At 42.7% G+C, this 17393-nt stretch overlaps 1 protein-coding gene across 1 annotated transcript in view; it reads left to right on the top strand.

Annotated features, from left to right (window-relative positions):
* Positions 1–1891, top strand: part of HTR1B (5-hydroxytryptamine receptor 1B) — a 3870-nt gene extending 1979 nt beyond the window's left edge. The window contains exon 2 of the mRNA XM_027645087.1: positions 771–1891. The gene's annotated coding sequence lies outside the window, so the exon portion shown is untranslated. The remainder of the gene's footprint in view (positions 1–770) is intronic.
* Positions 1892–17393: the final 15502 nt, after the last annotated feature.

Genomic DNA, 17393 nt, shown 5'->3' with positions numbered 1-17393 from the left:
GCTGGGGGGGCAGGAAGGGGGAGAGAGGGGGTGCGACCCCACAAATAACTGGTGTTCAGACCCTTCGCTAGTGGCGGCGAGCAGCGGGGATGCTGCACGCTCCTGACATTTCACTGTGTGTGTGTGTGTGTCGTGTGTGCCCCCCGCCCCCCGGCTCGTAGGGAGTGACTCAACGGCAATCTGCTTTTTACTCCACCTATTAAACCAGTCTGCCGCCATTTCGCATGCCAATGCCCATGTTTGGGCCAATTAGTGCTAAACGGTACTTGCGTTCCGAGCCCCCGGCAGCCGAGCTCCCTGGAGAGCGCCGCGGCCGGGCCGGTCCCCGCGGCGTCGCTCCCGGTGCCGCCTCCCGGGCCGATGGGCAGCTGGAGGTGAAGCCCCCTTGGCAAACAGTCGTGCAGCCCCGGTGCCCGCGGCGTGTCGTTTTTTGGGTTTTTGGGTTTTTTGCGAGGACAGGCCCCAGATGAAGGCTACTGGCGAAGTCGAGCCCTACTTCTTTCCGGCCTCCTCACGGCTCCGTCTGCTCCTGCGGGAGCGGAGCCGGCCGCGAGCAGGCGTCCCGAGGGGAAAGCTGCCCCTTACTCTCCATGAGAGACCCGTCACCTCGGTGTGTCTCTTCACACGCGGAGGGGCTCTGCCTTTCCGCGCCTCGGACAGCAGTGGCTGCCAGCTCATCGCTAAACTGGGCGCCAGGTTCTGCAGAATGCATACATGCCGTTATTGTGATACTTTAATAATTCTACCAATCTTTTGCTTTTTGTCTGCAGAATCAAGTTGCTATTGTAAAGACCCACTGCTTGAAACTTCCCCAAGCCCAGTTGCCAGACTCATGATGCTGCAAAAACGTCAATACATACTGCCACCAAACTGCTCAGCTCTGCGTTTCAGTGTAATGACTCTGGCAGAGATGCTGTTCCAATAGGCACGCAGATCAGTTGCAAAAAAAGAGGGCAGCCTCGAATCAAGGTTTATAATTCATCTGGAATGAAGAAAAAAGTTTGAGAGTAAACTCCATTTATTTTGCAGGCTTAACTTCTTAATTTGTTCTCCAACCGGTTGTAGGGGTGTGCACAAGAGCACAGTTGTCTCTGTCCGTGTTGGTAGCGTAGTTGTACTTCTGCACATCTGTAATTTCTTTCTTGCAGTGGAAGGAGTTACTCCCTTCACTTAGGAGGCCAAAAGGAGAAAAAAGCACCTTTTAAAATAGGAACGTCACAGTAAATTCTGTAAATGACTCCTTTAGCTGAACATGTGTGAGAAGTGACAGTGTGCAGAAGTTATATTTGTATTTCAAAACAATAGCAAATGCTCTAGAAACAAAAGTTGTAGACCTCTTCAACTGCACTGCATACCTGTAGTCTGTCCTCATAGCTGACTTTATAAAGTAAATGCTTCTTGATTCTACTCCATTACTCAAGAGCAGAAATCAAGAAGTCCAATGACCTTTTCCATAAACTAGCTGGGAATAGAAGTAGCAGTTTGATGTTGTAACCATGTTTTCCATTTTGTGTTGGTTGCACACCCTTACCGCATGAACCACTGCAAAATTTATAATTCTCTAAGTACTTATATTATTAAGTGTATTTTGTAAAGAAGTGAAGCAGTTTGCCCTTTCAGAAGAGCAATTTCACCTGCAAAATAAATACCCATGAATCATGAATTAACTGATGTTAGTGAAATTTCTTGCCTCTCTACTTCCCCCATTTTTTCTTTTCTTTTTTTCCCCCCCTCTCTGCCTCCCCCCCCCTTGGACCTTAAGACAGGTCTATACATACTCAGCAGAGTTTCAGGATATGGTCCACCTGCTGTGATAGAACTGCATTGATTGTTTCTCTTATGTGTAAATGAAAATGAGTATAAACAATAAAACGCTTGACTGTGTTCTCAAGAGTGGTAGCAATTGTGTGATTGAAAGAAGTATTTATTGGTTTATCTGGTTTCTCAGTATTGACTTTTTAGGTAGCACTGATTTGATGAGTCACTCAAGAAAGCAACTGATAGAAGTTGAAATTGTGATCTTCAATCAGTAGTTAATTTTTTAACAGGCAGCTTTACTTAATTGTAACTAGTACTGTTAGGTATAATACTTACTATTTTCATGTAGTGTCAGAATAAAATTTTTAGGGTTTTTTAAACAATATTTTTCTTACTCCTTTAAAAGCAAACAAAACTTATTTTAGCACTTGGTGGATACTGAAAGCAATGTTCTTTTAAAACTCTATGTATGTATTCTAAATGTGGGCTGTTATAAGACTGAAAAAATCTTACATGACTTGTCTACCTGCTATTCTTCAGAGAGTCATTCAAGTAATAAGGATTTATTTACCTAACTGACTATTAAAGAAAGAACCTTGACCCTCTGTGCTTCTGAACTGGTCATGGGCAAAAAGAAGTCTGTAAGATGCAAATTAAAGCAGTGGAAATTAAGCATTTTCAGTACTTTAAAGAAATACAGAAAACTTGCCTTAAAATTACATACCTCAAAAAAGAGACCTACTGTAGTATGCTTCAAGAAAGTACCCTCTTAAATTATTAAAGACAGATGTGATTAGAGGAATTTTCTAAAACACTATCTTCTTTGATTGAAATGCTTGTATTCCTTTTAAGTTTAATTTTTTTTGCATCTATAGGATGAAAAAAACAAGGAAGATAACATAAAACAGTGCTTAACCTATTTTCATCTGTCGTTTTCTGGTTATGTAGAATGAATTTTGTTTACCCCAAATACTTTCTCACCAGGCTTCTTGTACATGTAAAAAATGGAAAATGAAACTGTAAAATGAGTGTTTTCAGCATTTCCAGAGGCTTGAGTCTTGTCTCAGTTTTACAAAGTTATGGGACTTGGAGAGCAGCGAGGTTCAGGAGTTGGGCTTTGTGTTCTTCACATTGTTGAATATACCTTCATCTTCAGCAACTGGCAGCAAATACTCCCAGCTCCCTGTTGTGATGTAAGGATTTTGCTGAGAAACTAATTCGTCAAGAAATTATCCTTCTAAGTTTATGCTGAGGCTCTGAACTTTTTGCACAAGTAAGCATTTCAGACAGCCATGCTCTCTGCTGGGACGACGGTGTGGAAGCTTCACTGAGTAACTTGGGGCCAGAGGAGAGGAGGCTGAGTGGAGCCCTGCTGAGATACCTGCTCGTTAAAGGCCTTGTGCTACTGGAGCAGCAACATCTTGTTCAGAAAACCATTCCCCCAGGGAGATAGGTAGAGTGAGGACATGCATCTGTTCGCAGTGAAGGAGAAGAAATGTAGGGCAAATGTTGCTCAGTGCCAGAAAATATAAATATGTAAAATGTGTTCCAGGATTCGCATAGAGTGTTTTAGGGCAGGTAGAGTGTCCTGTGTCTGCTTCACTTCTCTGTGACTGGCAGAGTGTGTCCTGGTTGAACCTAGGTTTTAAAAGATGCTCAGGATGTGGCAGTAAAGTTAAGACTTTCTCTGAAGAGGTCTGAGGATATTGCTGTCCTGCTTCTCTGCTCCCTTGCTGTGCCTGGGTGCAGTGCTCTTCCTTTTGAAGGCTGCCAGGAGAGGCTATCCTTTCTGTCCACCTCATGTCTGTCTTCCCATGGAAATGGCTCAGATGACCCTACCTCTTCGTGGTTTTGTCACAGGAACCTCTTCATGACCCTACAGGTAAACTCTAAAGATGCTTAAGCTCATGCTGTCTCAGTCTTTCATTACAGAAGTAGCATGCCTTTCTCTTATATTTCTTACCTTCAGTTCACACGGTCAGATGATGCTTTTAAGACAAATGTCTCTTAGGCACTGAGGTTTGAAGTTGAACACACATTTGCAAGCCTTGTGCTTCCTACGTTTCATGGCAAGGGATACGAGTGTGATAGTGTTGCTGACTGCAAAGCGCTGTGAGGCATATGACAGTTCAACTGTAGCTGCTGTTGTGGAAGCAGCTGATTGCAGCCCCATAGCTACACTGTTTTCCTACTATTCCTCAATTCTATTTAAGAGACATTTCTCACTCTTCCAGTTAATAAAACAGATGTAGAATATAGAAATTGAGAGGGGAAATCACTTGCAATGAACCTTCATACAGCTGTGCAGCCGCCTACAAAGGTCTACCTTTTCTCCATGCATAAGAAAGAAAAAAAGACTAATGTGCCAAGGCTCCATGGGACAAAAGAGATTTTAACTAATTGTCTGCACATTTATACCATATTCACTGCCAGAGTGTTTGAGGAAACTGACCTGGCCTTCAGCTTCCAGCTGGGCCATGTACAGGAGAGATGACTCCATTTGGAGCAGCTGATTTCCACCCTCTTCTGCCCCTTCCTGCAAAAAAACAATTTGCCTTCCGTTAGCAGAGCCCTCTCTGCATTTTCTGAGTCAAAGGTGCTACTCCTGTGTTCTCTTGGTCCATAAGAATTCAATATTGTCAGATCTTTAACTTGAAGATCCAGTTCAGTCTAAAGCTATTCTTTCAGGAAGCAAAGTGAAAAAGACAAGTAGTAGTAACATTGAAGAACAAGCATTGCGATTTGTAGCAGCAGCTAAGGCTGAGCAGCATGGCTGAGAGCAGTTCTGTAGGCAAATGGTAAAATTCCTTTTAAATTGAAGTGTAGCAGAGATTGAAGAACAGGTTTCTCCACGAGAGAGCCTGTAGCAAAGAAAGAGGTCAAGGAAATATCTTCAAGCTTTGACCAGAGTATAAGGAGAAAAACCCAAAGTTACTACTCCATGTCTCGGGAGTCCAGTAGATAGGTGAGCAGATAGTTTCAGAGAGAAAAACCATACCCAGAGGCGTGTAGGAAAATAAAAGGTGTGCATTTATGCAATAAAGTAGGTACCAACTCCTCTTCGTGTGTTGGGAACCTTTTCGTCTTTAGGGGAACCACACATATTTGAGATATATCCTTTAAAACCTGCCTACATCAGGACAGAAAGGTTAGTGGTTTGTGTTAAGAGTTTTTTTACATTTCAGCAGTTAATAGCTAAGACAGAACACAGAAGCAGTTTAAAAGTCTTACAGCAATGAGTCTGGCTGATAATGACCTTGAAACATTTAAGTGCAGAATAATATAGAAAAGCAAGAAGAAATGAAGCTTTTTAATCAATCATGTATTAAACTTGAAAAATGTAATATAACAGGCTACTCAATAGGTGAGGTGAAGAGGAGATCCACAGGATATCGAATTTACAATATAGAGATCAAAATCTCTTACTGAGTCATTTTCAACAGCCAGAGAAAGAAAATCTTTGCTGTTCTTTTCAGAGATCAAACTCCTTGCAGTCATCTCTATAAAGGAACAAGACTTTTTTATTGTCTTTATACAAATAATACTTTGAAGGCTACAAATCAGATGGAGTTCACGGCTGCAGGGCTTTCACTGAGTAATCATATGTTCTGTCTTTTAGGCTGAACGGTCGTAGAAAAATAAGAAAGATGGGAACAGGTGATGATTATGTAAAGCAACCCCTTTTTGGTATTTCTTTCCTTATCCAGAAGCAAGGCAAGAATGAGAACAACGGGACAAAACACAGTCTGGAAAATTAAGGCTTTATTGATGTTACATCAGATTTCAGGAACGTGTTTAGTGTAGGATGGGGCAAAAAAACCCCCAAAACATTTCCAGAATTCAGAGACGTTGAAATTAGATTAGAAGTTTCCTTCCATCCATATACCTCAGGGGTCCCACTATCCTAATATTAGTTGTATAGTACCGTTTCTGAAAATCTTTATATTCCCAAATATGTTCAAATTAACATTTTTTAATACATTCACATCCACTTTTATATTAAGGCATACACTTCCCAAGCTCATTCGCTCTTTTCCTGTAGATTTCAAATTGCAATTTGTGCTCTTTCCTGCCTGTGTGCTCTGTTTAGAACATGAATCTCATTTGAATCCAGCCCTCTAAAATTCAATCTCTATGAGAAACACTGTATTCAAAGGGAATATTAGGATCAATACTTTTAGGACAATTAGTACAAAAGCAAGCAATGTTCCTGTTTCTTATCTTCAGGAGAGGACTGTCCTTCCTTGAACTTGGTTCTGAGTAAAACCTAAGGTGGATTTGAAGGATGCAGATATGACAGACTCTGGCCCATAAACCAGTGCAGACATAGAGAACAGGTGTTTGGGCAGCAGAAGCAAAACATCAGTGCTAAGTTCGTATTGGGATGGGTCTCTCTGACCCACAAAGGACATACCAAAACTCTGCATTTATTTGAGTCCAGAAAGATTCTAAGGAGTAGTGTATATAGGTGAGGGGTGGTGAAGAAACATGTTTTCCTTGGAGGCCCCACAGGCTCTGTCTCCTGTGGGTCTGTTTGGCCCTGGCTTGGGGCAGCTCTGACGCAGGAGCTGCCTGGCCATGGATCAGACTACTGCGAGGACCATGTTGGGGGAGCCAAATCCAGTAGCCTTGTAGAGGCGAAGCTGCACAGCACCATGTCTTAGCCACACATGTCAGCACAGATGGGGGTGCTTAGTGCTCACACCAAGACAGACAGCACCCATGGCCTCATAGAGGACCCTCACCTCTCTGGCTAATCAAGCTGGAGGTCCACTAGTAATAGTTGTATACATATATATATATGTATATACATATATATATATATATGCATACATGTAAGGTGGATCCCTCCAGCAGCTGGACTAAAACACTGGATCCCAGTTTTTTTCACCTGGAGATATGAATCTGCCATGCTGTAACCCCACTCCAGCTGTTGGTACAGATCTCTGGATGTACACACACACGCACACATACATGTGCGTGTGCACATACACCCATTAAGGATGCCACAGTGGCACACATTCAGGCACACACACATGCACCTGACTCCCAGGGCACTTCACCCACTCTTCGGCTATTCTGGCTTGATCTTTACGAGTGATCACACACTCACTCTTGCTGGTCTTGCCACTTTTTGCGCTGCAGACACGCAACTCCTCCCACTGAGGAGTTGAGCCATTGGCTTTTAGACCTCCAGCCATACACATGCACCTGAGATAGAGATGCTGAGGTAGGAAAAGAGTTAGAAACAGAGTTTCATTAGAAGACATGCCAGACTGCACTGATCAGGAACAGGGTATGACCAGGCAATGGATACCAACCAGCCCTTGTTTACACAGGGCCAGTCCCTTTTATCCTTTTATCACTCATTATGTCATTTGTTCCTACACTTGTTTGTCCCCAAATGTTCTTGAGCCCTCCCTTTCCCCACCTTTGGTTTCTCTGCCAAACATCACACTCTAAATCTCGTGCTATGGCCAAATGCTCTTCCCTTGGGTCTCATAATGCATCCCATATCCTTAGATGGTAATCTACTCCAGTCCTAAAGGTACTCCTGTTGACTCGTTGTGGTGGGTTTTATATCTGGATACAGGGGCTTGTGCCCCCAGAACCACCTGCCATTGTGCCCCTGTGCTCTCCTGGGCGTGTGGAGATGGGCCTTTTGTGGCCCTTTGGCCCCTCCATGATGGGTCTTGCGGGAATTGAGGGAGGGTATTATTTGGCTTCCCCCACCTGCCATCATCTCTGTGCTCCTTTGTAGGCATGCAGATGAGCTTTTTAGCCCACAACCTAAGATTTTCTCTCTTTCAGGAAAAAATGAGAAGGAAAATAGCTGGCAGGCACTGTTCCAGATGTCGGAAGACTAAATGTCTAATTTAATTTGAACTAATTAGGATGTCAGAAACTACCTACCAAAATAAAAAACCTGTTGTGAAGTCTTCATGCGGAATGAATGTGTAGACACCACAGGCAAAGTGTGATTATTTAGATGACCACTAAGCAATCTTAGATGGCCAGCTCACAAATGAGTATTTCAGAGCTAGTCTTTGTTTTGGGATCTTGAAAAATAATGGTCTTTGTGTGTCAGGTCAGAAACAGATTTTTCATATCCCAAGTTTAGATCTTACATATCAGACAGCTAGATCTGAAGTGCCTTTGTGCAAGTGTTATGTACTTTGATGAATTCCACACTAATGGAAAAGATAATTGAAGTAGTCATCATGATATATTAATCAGTCTCTTTCATTTATATGTACTTGTGCTTTGGCTAAAATATTAGCAGGACCTACCCTCAGTTTCTTATGAGATTACCAGTAAGGCACTGGACAAATATTGGTGCCTGGGCAGTGTACTGACATACTTACATATACCTGTGAGCGGTATATTTACATGCAACTAAATCAAGACACCAAGAACTTCCTTGTTTTCAAATAGGAGTAAGAGATGATCTCTTAAATATGTGATTTGGGGCCTCAAGGGACCTTGGGGAGAGTCTATGTCCTGCATTTTGACAACAGCCAAGTCCGACAGATGTATAAGAGATATACAGTATTGAACATTTTCACTAGAGAGGCTTGGAAAATCAGTGAGCAAAGGTGAGTAATGTCGAGAAGGGCAAAATAATGTAATATGGGGAAAAAAATTCCACTTATGAATGCACAATGAAAAGACTTCTTTTAGGCACTCAGGTGGCACTTTTCTGCGAAAACAACTGCAGTCAAAAGAGCAAACCAAAGATTGCATGTAGAAAACAAGGCAGAAGGCAGCATTGCTTCACCTTGTAAATTCTTACATCCTGTATCCTGCATACTACAAGAAGGTCAAACCTGCCTCAGAAATAATATAGTAGAATAGAAAACATTTAGGAAAACAAACAGTATCATCAGCGTGTGTCTGAAGCCTCATTTGGACACAAGCAATCCCGCACCCTAGCTACCAAAATAGCTAAGATGGTCCTTGAGGCTTCCTCTTTGTACCATACAAGGAGAACTCAACAGCAATGCAAGGGAAAGTGCATTCAGAGTACAACGATTATTATGGGAAACAAATTTCTAAATGCAGTTCTGCTTGGTCTGATTCCACTGTGCCTGAAAATCCCCAGGTAGCATTTCTGATGCCTTTCTTGTCTCAAGTTGTACTGATGAATGCTGGTTCCCCAGCCCATCCAGCCTTGCTTCTGCATTAGGTGGAGAGGAATTAAGACACTTGACTATTCTGACAGTTTTCTGGGCATGACTCCTCTACTATTCGTTAAGTTGCAGCTAAAAATGGACACTGGATGGTACAATAATGATTTCATTCAAAGGAAACATCACCTCAGGTTTTTCAGGGTGGGCATCCAACAAATGAGGTTTCTGGAGCTGGTAGACTGCTTTGAAAAGTCAGGCCCCAGTTCCTGATGCTCTGGATTATTAAGTGGGTCTCTACATAAACATAAGAATAAAATATTTGAAAAAAGAAATCATCATGCAATTTCCCAGAACTGGAGACTCCAGGGTATTGCAAGGAAAGAAGGCTCACATATGCTCCTCTGTATTCTTCCTCAGCTATAAACAAATAGAGGGCATTAGCTTTCATTTATGAAGGAAGGATTTTATCTCTTCTGTTTTTAATTAAATTGCAGATTTTCTCACTAGGTCACAAATGGGCAATGCTATAACTCAGCTTCCACAGGAAGAAGTTGGATGTCAACACCCTGTAGGATACTCTTGCCCTACTAGTCTTTAAAATCATGGTTATTTATTTCAATTAAATCAGAGTTACTAGTACTGGGAGTTTTACGTTTTGCCATAGGAACAGTGAATTGATTTCTGCCTGAATGACAAGTTTCAGTCACACTTCAGTTACAGTTCACAAAATATTCTGAGAGGTTCGTCAGCAGACATAATTGAGTTCCTTTAATCAGGCTTAGGGTAAGATCCTAAAGGGATTTCTCCAGGCTTTTTCCAAGCTACACAGTTACTTGTTCATTTAATAGAAGGAGGTTCTTTACATTCTTTCAACTTCCTTTACATATGTGATTCTTACCTGAGTAATATATGTGGATTAAATCCTGAAATTGGCTGGAGACACTACTCTTGCTTAAAAGGTAAGAATCCAGACCCATCATTAAAAAGACAGTAGAAAGAATGATGCAGTGTTTCCTCTTGTGTTTAATGAAACAGCTGTTCCTAAACAGAGGAGCACCACTGGGGTTTCTATATTTGCAGATAGTTTTATAAGAAAAAAGGGGAGATTTTTAATATCTTTAAAGTGATCGTGTGTTCTTTTCAGTTGTTTGAAAAGTTGATGGTTTTGAACTTACCTTTTTCAAACCCAAGCTTCATATCCTTCCCTTTCCAAATGTCTTATGTATTCCTAAAAAAATATTATATACAAAACTGAAAATTGTGAGAAAGGAATATCAAAAAGGAGAATCCATACTGGCAAGTAAAATGATATCTTCTCTAAAAGATTGCCTGAATGTGACAGCAGCTCTTTATCTACAGAACTTGAATTAACCAACGTGAGTGCTTCTAAGTCCCAAGGAAAACTTTCAGGGCTAAATGACTCATTTAGCTAAAGACTTCATATTTTCTGATCCACTGTATTAGGAAAGTACAGTTGTTCAGTACTGCTGTAGAGTTCATGTTGGCACATATTTATTTCCTTTAATATCTGAGATTACTGCACCTTTACTTTCATGTACAGCATAGAAGGCTGCTGGAGTCAATGGAGGACATACCACTTCCTTTGACTGAGGGAGCATGGCTCCCATTAGTGACCAAGCATTGCTACTTGAGAAGCATTTTAGACCCCTGACTGCCAGTAGACAGTGATATTAGAGCTGTAAATCAGTCAGCTCTCTGTCCAGAAAGCCATGGGCTTTCAGGAGTAAATGCAGTCATACCTCCAATCAGCTGCCCTTGGGCTGTACGTTACACACCTCGGAGGTGCTCAGACAGCCACCTCACTTTGCTGAATGGGACTAATGGAGTCCAGCATCTGGTCCACAGAGTCAGGCAGCCTCATGCAAGGTTGGGAAGGTCCTATGAGATGCTGGCGGGGGCATTACTGGGACTGAGGGGGCTGCCCTCCTGCCCCCTGCCATAGCATCCCATCTTGGGTCAGCAGGGGTGCCTGAGATGGCTCCTGCTGCTTCCAGGGAAGACGTACAACCAGCTCCCATTTCTTGAGAGGTGGTCACAAGGATTTGGAAAAGGACCTGGCAAGCAGCCTAAGAATAGAGAAGGTAGAGAAAAATGCTTTTTTCATTCATTGTCAGCATCTGGCAGAGACAGGGCAGGGGGCCTGTCTGAAGGACAGCTGATGTTTAGTACAAAAAAACCTTCTGTTTGAGTGTCTGGACACTTGCTTCATGATGTTATGATCAAAAGAAACAATAGATAGATATGTACTTTTGTATTGCCTGACTTCTGTGCATATCTTAACAGTTGACTTTCCCATCCTCACTGCATATAAGAAGGTGCTTAATGAATTTCATTTTTCCTTGAAATGCTGAAATTCAGTGTGAGGCAATCTCTCAACATAACTGCTGAGATCACGTACCACAGGGAAAATAATTTTTGTTCTGTTCCCCATGTTTTTTCACTCTTCACCTTCGCAAGGAAACCCAAGTCTTTGCTAGCCCCAGTGGTTGCCCAAGCTGTATTTTGCAGAGCTCTTCCCCTGCACCAAGGCTGCATCATGCACCACAGCACCCACCTCATGGGCACTGCACCATGCTGTGGATGCCTTGAGACCCTGTAGCAGTGCGCTGCCCATGGGCGACTTTCAAGTAAACATGGAAACAGAAGAAAGACTGGGTTGGTTTTGATCTGCTGAGTGTCCCTGAGTAACTCTGTGCCTTAGATCTCCTCTCTTAAGGAAGCCAATGATACCAATCTTCTTCCTTTGGTGAAATAAGCATTATTGTCATTCTATACTTTAAAGAACATGTTTTTGTCAGTCCTAGGAAAGCTGTTTTCCAAAGGAGTATGAATTCATCAGAGTACTCACATGATTTGGCCCTTGGTGTTTCAGAAACAAAAATGATGAGATGCAGCCTCCCACCCCACCCACAGTTCCAGAAAATGTGATATAAGATGACAGATGAGATTTTTAATCAGATGATGTTGTTTTCTGTCGCATTCCAGGGCAGACCTAAAGGTTCAGAAACCACAGTGCTCCTTTCAGTTCTTGTCACATCCCTCTTCTCTGTACCTCAAAGCCACTTCTCTGCCCTGAGCTACCTTTTTCCATGTTTCAGCATGCAATGCAAAATGATGCTGAGACTAGCTCTCATTTACCTCAAATCTACCAGAGAAATAGCAAAATGCAGGTGATATCAAAACCCAAACCTGAATAGAAAAATCTATCTTTAATGCAGAAAGGGATGGAAAGTTCAGCCAGGCAGAACAGTCCACTAGTTGTCTAGCTTGCAACTCCACAGCAATGCCCCTGATCTTGAGGTGCGAGTACCACATGCTTCTTAGAACTTCTAGGGTCTGTGCATATTCTCTTCTACCTTTTTGGATGCTACAGAGCTTTCTTAACTATGTTTTCTCTGTTATAAGCTCTCAGATCATCCCTAAAGTATCCCAGGAGCCTGATTTTGAGGAATCACAGAATCACAGAATATGCTGAGTTGGAAGGAACCCACAAGGATCATTGAGTCTAACCCTTAGCCCTGCACAGGACCATCCCCAAGAGTCATACCATGTACCTGAGAGTGTAATCTAAATGCGTCTTGAACTCTGTCAGACTTAGCACTGTGGCAGCTTCCCTGGGGAGCCTATTCCAGTGCCCATCCACCCTCTGATTGAAGAACCTTTTTCTAATATCCAACCTAAACCTCATCTGACACAACTTCAGGCCATTCCCTCAAGTCCTGTCACTGGTCGCCGCAGAGAAGAGATCAGCATCTGCCCCCCTCTTCCCCTCACAAGGAAGTTGTAGATTGCAATGAAGTCTCCCCTCAATCTCCTCTTCTCCAGGTAGAACAGACCAAGTCACCTCAGCCACTCCTCATATGGCTTCCCCTCAAGGCCCTTCATCACCTTCACTGCCCTCCTTTGGATGCTCTCTCAGAGCTTAATATCTTGCTTATATTGTGGTGCCCAAAACTGCACACAATATTCAAGGTGAGGCCACACCAGTGCAGAGCAGAGCGGGACAATACCCTCCCTTGCTTGGCTGGTGATGCTTTGTCTGATGCCCCCCAGGATACAGTTGGCCCTCCTGGCTGCCAGGGCACTACTGACTCATATTTAACCTGCTGTTGACCAGGACCCCCAGGTCCCTTCCTGTGTCACTGCTTTCCAGCATCTCATTCCCCAGTCTGTATGTGCATCTGGGGTTACCCCATCCCAGGAGCAGAATCCGGCACTTTCCCTTGTTGAACGTCCTATGGTTGGTGTTTGCCCAGTCCTCTAAGGAGGACTTGTCAAGGTCTCTCTGCAGGGCCTCCCTGCCTTTGAAGGCGTGAACAGCTCCTCTCAGTTTTGTGTTGTCTGCAAACGTGCTGTATTGGGTCTGGCTGAGCTGGAGTTCATTTACCCACAGTAGCCCTCACAATGCTGTGCTTTGCATTGGTAGCTGGAAGGATGTTGATAACACACCGGTGGTTTGGCTACTGCTGAGCACAGTGCTGACACTGTAACATTCCTTCCTCAGTTGAGGCAAGATCCTGGGAGGGGACCCAAGTAGGCCAGCTGACCCAAACTGACCAAAGGGATATTCCATACCACATGACATTAGTTCAGATATAAAAGCTGAGGTAAGGAGCAGGAAGGGGGGCATTCATTGTCTCCAATGGCTGCCTGCTGAGAAACCGTCCTGCGTACTGAAGCCCTGCTTCTCAAGAGTTGCCAGCCATCACTGCTGATGGGAAGTAGAGACTAAAACCTGGTATCTTTTGCTTCTGCTCGTGCAAGCTTTGCTTTACTTTTTGCTTTAAATAAACTGTCTTATCCTAATGCACAAGTTTGTTTTTTTTTTTCCCACCTTACTCTCTCTCCTGTTCCACTGGGAAGGGGAGTGATAGAGCAGCTGAGAGGGCACCTGGCATCCAGCCAAGGTCAACCCACCACAGTCCTTTCTGGTGCCCAGCATAGGGCATGATAAAGGCAGTTATATATATATGTTGCATGCTATAGTAGTAGTAGCTATTGAATAGCAAGCTCCTGTGTGGGACACGGAGTTTGCTGGCTGCACTGCTTGTCACTTTATTTTGCTAAGTTTTGGGAACATGCTAATATAAACAATAGTTCTGTGCTTTGGTTTTACACTAATGGCATTGTTATGCTTGGGGAGTTATCTTCTGGGGAACTATCTGGCAACGATGGCAACACCTTCCCCCTACCCCTAGTATCCCTTCCAGTCCTGCCTCCAAGTCATTTATGAAGATGTTGAAGAGTGCAGAGCCTAAGATGGAGGCCTATGGAACCCCACTAGTGACAGGTCGCCAGTCTGATGTTACCCCATTCACTATTACCCTCTGTGTTCCACCCATGAGCCAATTGCTCACGTGTTGTGATATGTTTATCCAGCTGTGTGCTGGACATTTTATCCAGAAGGATGCTTTATAAGAGAGTATCAAAAACTTTACTGAAATCCAGAACTCTTATGTCAACTGGCTTCCCTTGATCAACTAGGTGGATTACCTTGTCATAACAGGAAATCAAGTTTGATAAGCAGGACTTTCCTCTTATGAAGCTGTGCTGGCTGTGACCAATGACTGCATTGTCTTTCAGGTGTTTCTCAATATTTCCCAGAATAATCTTCTCCATAACTTTGCCAGACACTGAAGTGAGACTGGCAGGCTTGTAGTTTCCAGGGTCCTCCTTTTTACCCTTCTTGAAAACTGGGACAATGGTCGCTGGCTTCCAGTCAGCTGTGACCTCTCCAGATTCCCAAGACCACTAAAAAATCATTGAGAGAGGTTTTGTGATGACATCAAAGAGCTCTTTGAGTATTCTGGGATGAATGCCATCAGGCCCCATAGATTTGTAGAGATCCAGCTGGATCAGCAGATCCTGCACAATTTCAGGGTGGACTGGGAGTTGATCATTCTCACAATCATGGTCCTCCAGCTCAGGGCACTGAGACCTTGATGCGTCATCCGTGTTGAAGACAGAGGCATAAAACCCTTTTGCCTTGTCTCTGTCCTTGTTTGTGAGATGACCATCCTCATCTTTTAACAGACCAATGATATCTGTATACTGCCTATTACCATTAATATATTTGAAAAAGATCTTTTTATTGTGCCCCACATTTCTGGCCAGTTTCAACTTCAGTTGAGCTTTGGCCACACAAATTTTCTCCCTACAGCAGCAAGCAACATCTCTGAATTCTTCCCGTGTCACCCTGACCTTGCTTCCACTGGGCATACACCTTCCTTTTATGCCTTATTTCCAAGAGGAGATCCCTGTTCAGCCAAGCCAGCCTTTTGTCTCACCTGCTTGAATTCTGGCATTTGCTTGCTTCTGTACCCTCAGGAGGTGATGTTTGAAAAGCAACCAGCACTGATGGACCCCAGCATTTGCAAAAACATTTTCCCAGGGGACCTTACTAATTCCCTGAGCAGCCTGAAGTCTGCTGTCCTCATGTCCAGAGTTGAGGTTTTGCTGGCACTTTTCCTCCTGTTAACAGAGATTTTAAACTTGGTCATTTTGTGGTTGCTGTGGCCAAGAAGCCACCAATCTCCAATTGGCTGATGAGATTCACTCTGCTGACAAGCAGCAGATCAAGGAGGGTGTCTTTATGAATCAGTCCCTTATGACCTGTTCCATTAAGTTGCCATCCAGTGTTTTTAGGAATCTTCTGGCCTGGATTGTACCAGCTGTGTGATGCTTCCAGTTAAAGCTGAAGGCATAAAATGTGTTGCCATTAAAGTTACATTTTAAACCCTGTAAGTCAAATCTATTTTAACAGAAGTATTTTTATACATATACTAATGTTAGATAACAGAGTGAAAGAAGTTTTGCAAAAGTGCATGTGTGCAGAAGTGCAATAACTCCACACTTATAGCTCCCTTTCACTGTTTTTAACATTCTTCCTTACCCTGCACATTTCAGCCAGCAGACTCATAACTATCCCTGCTGTGGGCTGGGATCCACTTGTCTTTTGTCAAATGCCAGAAGGGTCAGGTCCCACTTTTTCTTTGTATTCCAGACACAGACCTGAACTCTGCATTCAGGTCTGAGTTAGGCAAATGCCTGTTATTCCCAGCAGTTGCTTCATTCTAAACTCAGCCAAGAAAGAGTCCTAACTCCTGTGTTATTCCTAACAAAGCTGTTATCTGTTCCCTCTGGCTTTGGAAACATTATTTGCCTTTGGGCGTTGAGCTGGTGTAGTTCTTTGTTTGGTCTAGATGGTAAGTAAAGACAGTTCACATTACTAGTCCATCATTAATCCACTAAGTGTACTCCTATTCAATAGGGTAGTCTAGAGAAAGAAAGCCTTTTCATCCACTGATCCTTACTTTTTCTACAATTATGTATGTTAACCATCATACTGCACATAGCAATACAAATATAATTCACATGGTAGAAAAAAATTCATGCAACCTAAAGCATAAAACTGGATCTGTTACTCAAATTACCTAACCTAAAAGTTACCTGCTTTTATTTATTTAGAATAAGACTAATAGAGCTAAAAATAAATAGTATCTATAAATATTTCCTACATTCATTAGTTTACATATGTATTTTAAAATGGCTGTTAAACAGACAGGCTGAATGTTCTAATTAAGAGATATAGTGACAATCTTCATGGAATCTTTGGGAGAAGAGGTGGGGAGAGAGTAAAGTAATCCCTAGTTCCTCAGTGTTGTGTGGCATCATTCACAAGTAAAGAGAAGGAAAACCTTTGTTCAGAGATGAGACAATTTGGCTTTGAGATGAGTCAAAAAGGGATTCTTAGCCTTTGTCCTGTGCTCTTTCATGTCCAAGTGGATGTGGATGTGAATGTGGGGAAGGCAGGTCTGTGGCAGATGCAAGAGCCATCATGGCCAAATCATCCCACCTTAACTCAATAGCGGCAGCTAAGTTTTCAATTAAACCTAAGAGAAAATGAGAGACAGCATAGCTGCTGTTGAATTCACTCAGGGAGAATGTTTTGTTAAATGTAATGGTAACGATGCCAGTGTAATTTTATCTTTTGTGACTGTATTTCATGACTGAAACCCTATGTTTCTCAAGTAACTTTTTATCTCTAATCATGTCTACCAATATATCTGCCTAGTCATCTAACATATAGCAAAGCATTTCTTACCCCAGCTGGTTACAAATCTGAAAACTGTGGCATAGGGCACCTTTAAAAATTACAGTACATTGTGTTGCTCTTATCTAAAGAGTAGTAAGATAAATCCCTGTGGATATTCTGTGGCAATTTGTCACCAGATTTAGGAGAAGAAGAAGTGTCTTCTTGGGACCAATGATGACAAGTGAATTTCTCTGACCAGCAGTAAAAAGAATGTGACTGGTGGACTCCTTAATGGCTTTTAACTGAGACCAGACATGACAGTAATCTGTAACCTTGGTGCAGTGATGCATTTGGGATTAACTGTGCACCACATCTCACCTTTGAGAATACTCTAAGTCAATATTGTCTTTGATCTCTATATGTCTTCTTTCTCTCCTACACTTTATTTA

The sequence above is a fragment of the Corapipo altera genome, unplaced genomic scaffold (genome assembly GCF_003945725.1).
Source record: "Corapipo altera isolate COAL_440 unplaced genomic scaffold, ASM394572v1 2, whole genome shotgun sequence".
NCBI classification, from domain to species: Eukaryota; Metazoa; Chordata; class Aves; order Passeriformes; family Pipridae; genus Corapipo; species Corapipo altera.
The sequence above is the reverse complement of the archived record's forward strand: the minus strand, read 5'-3'. Positions and strand labels throughout refer to the sequence as shown.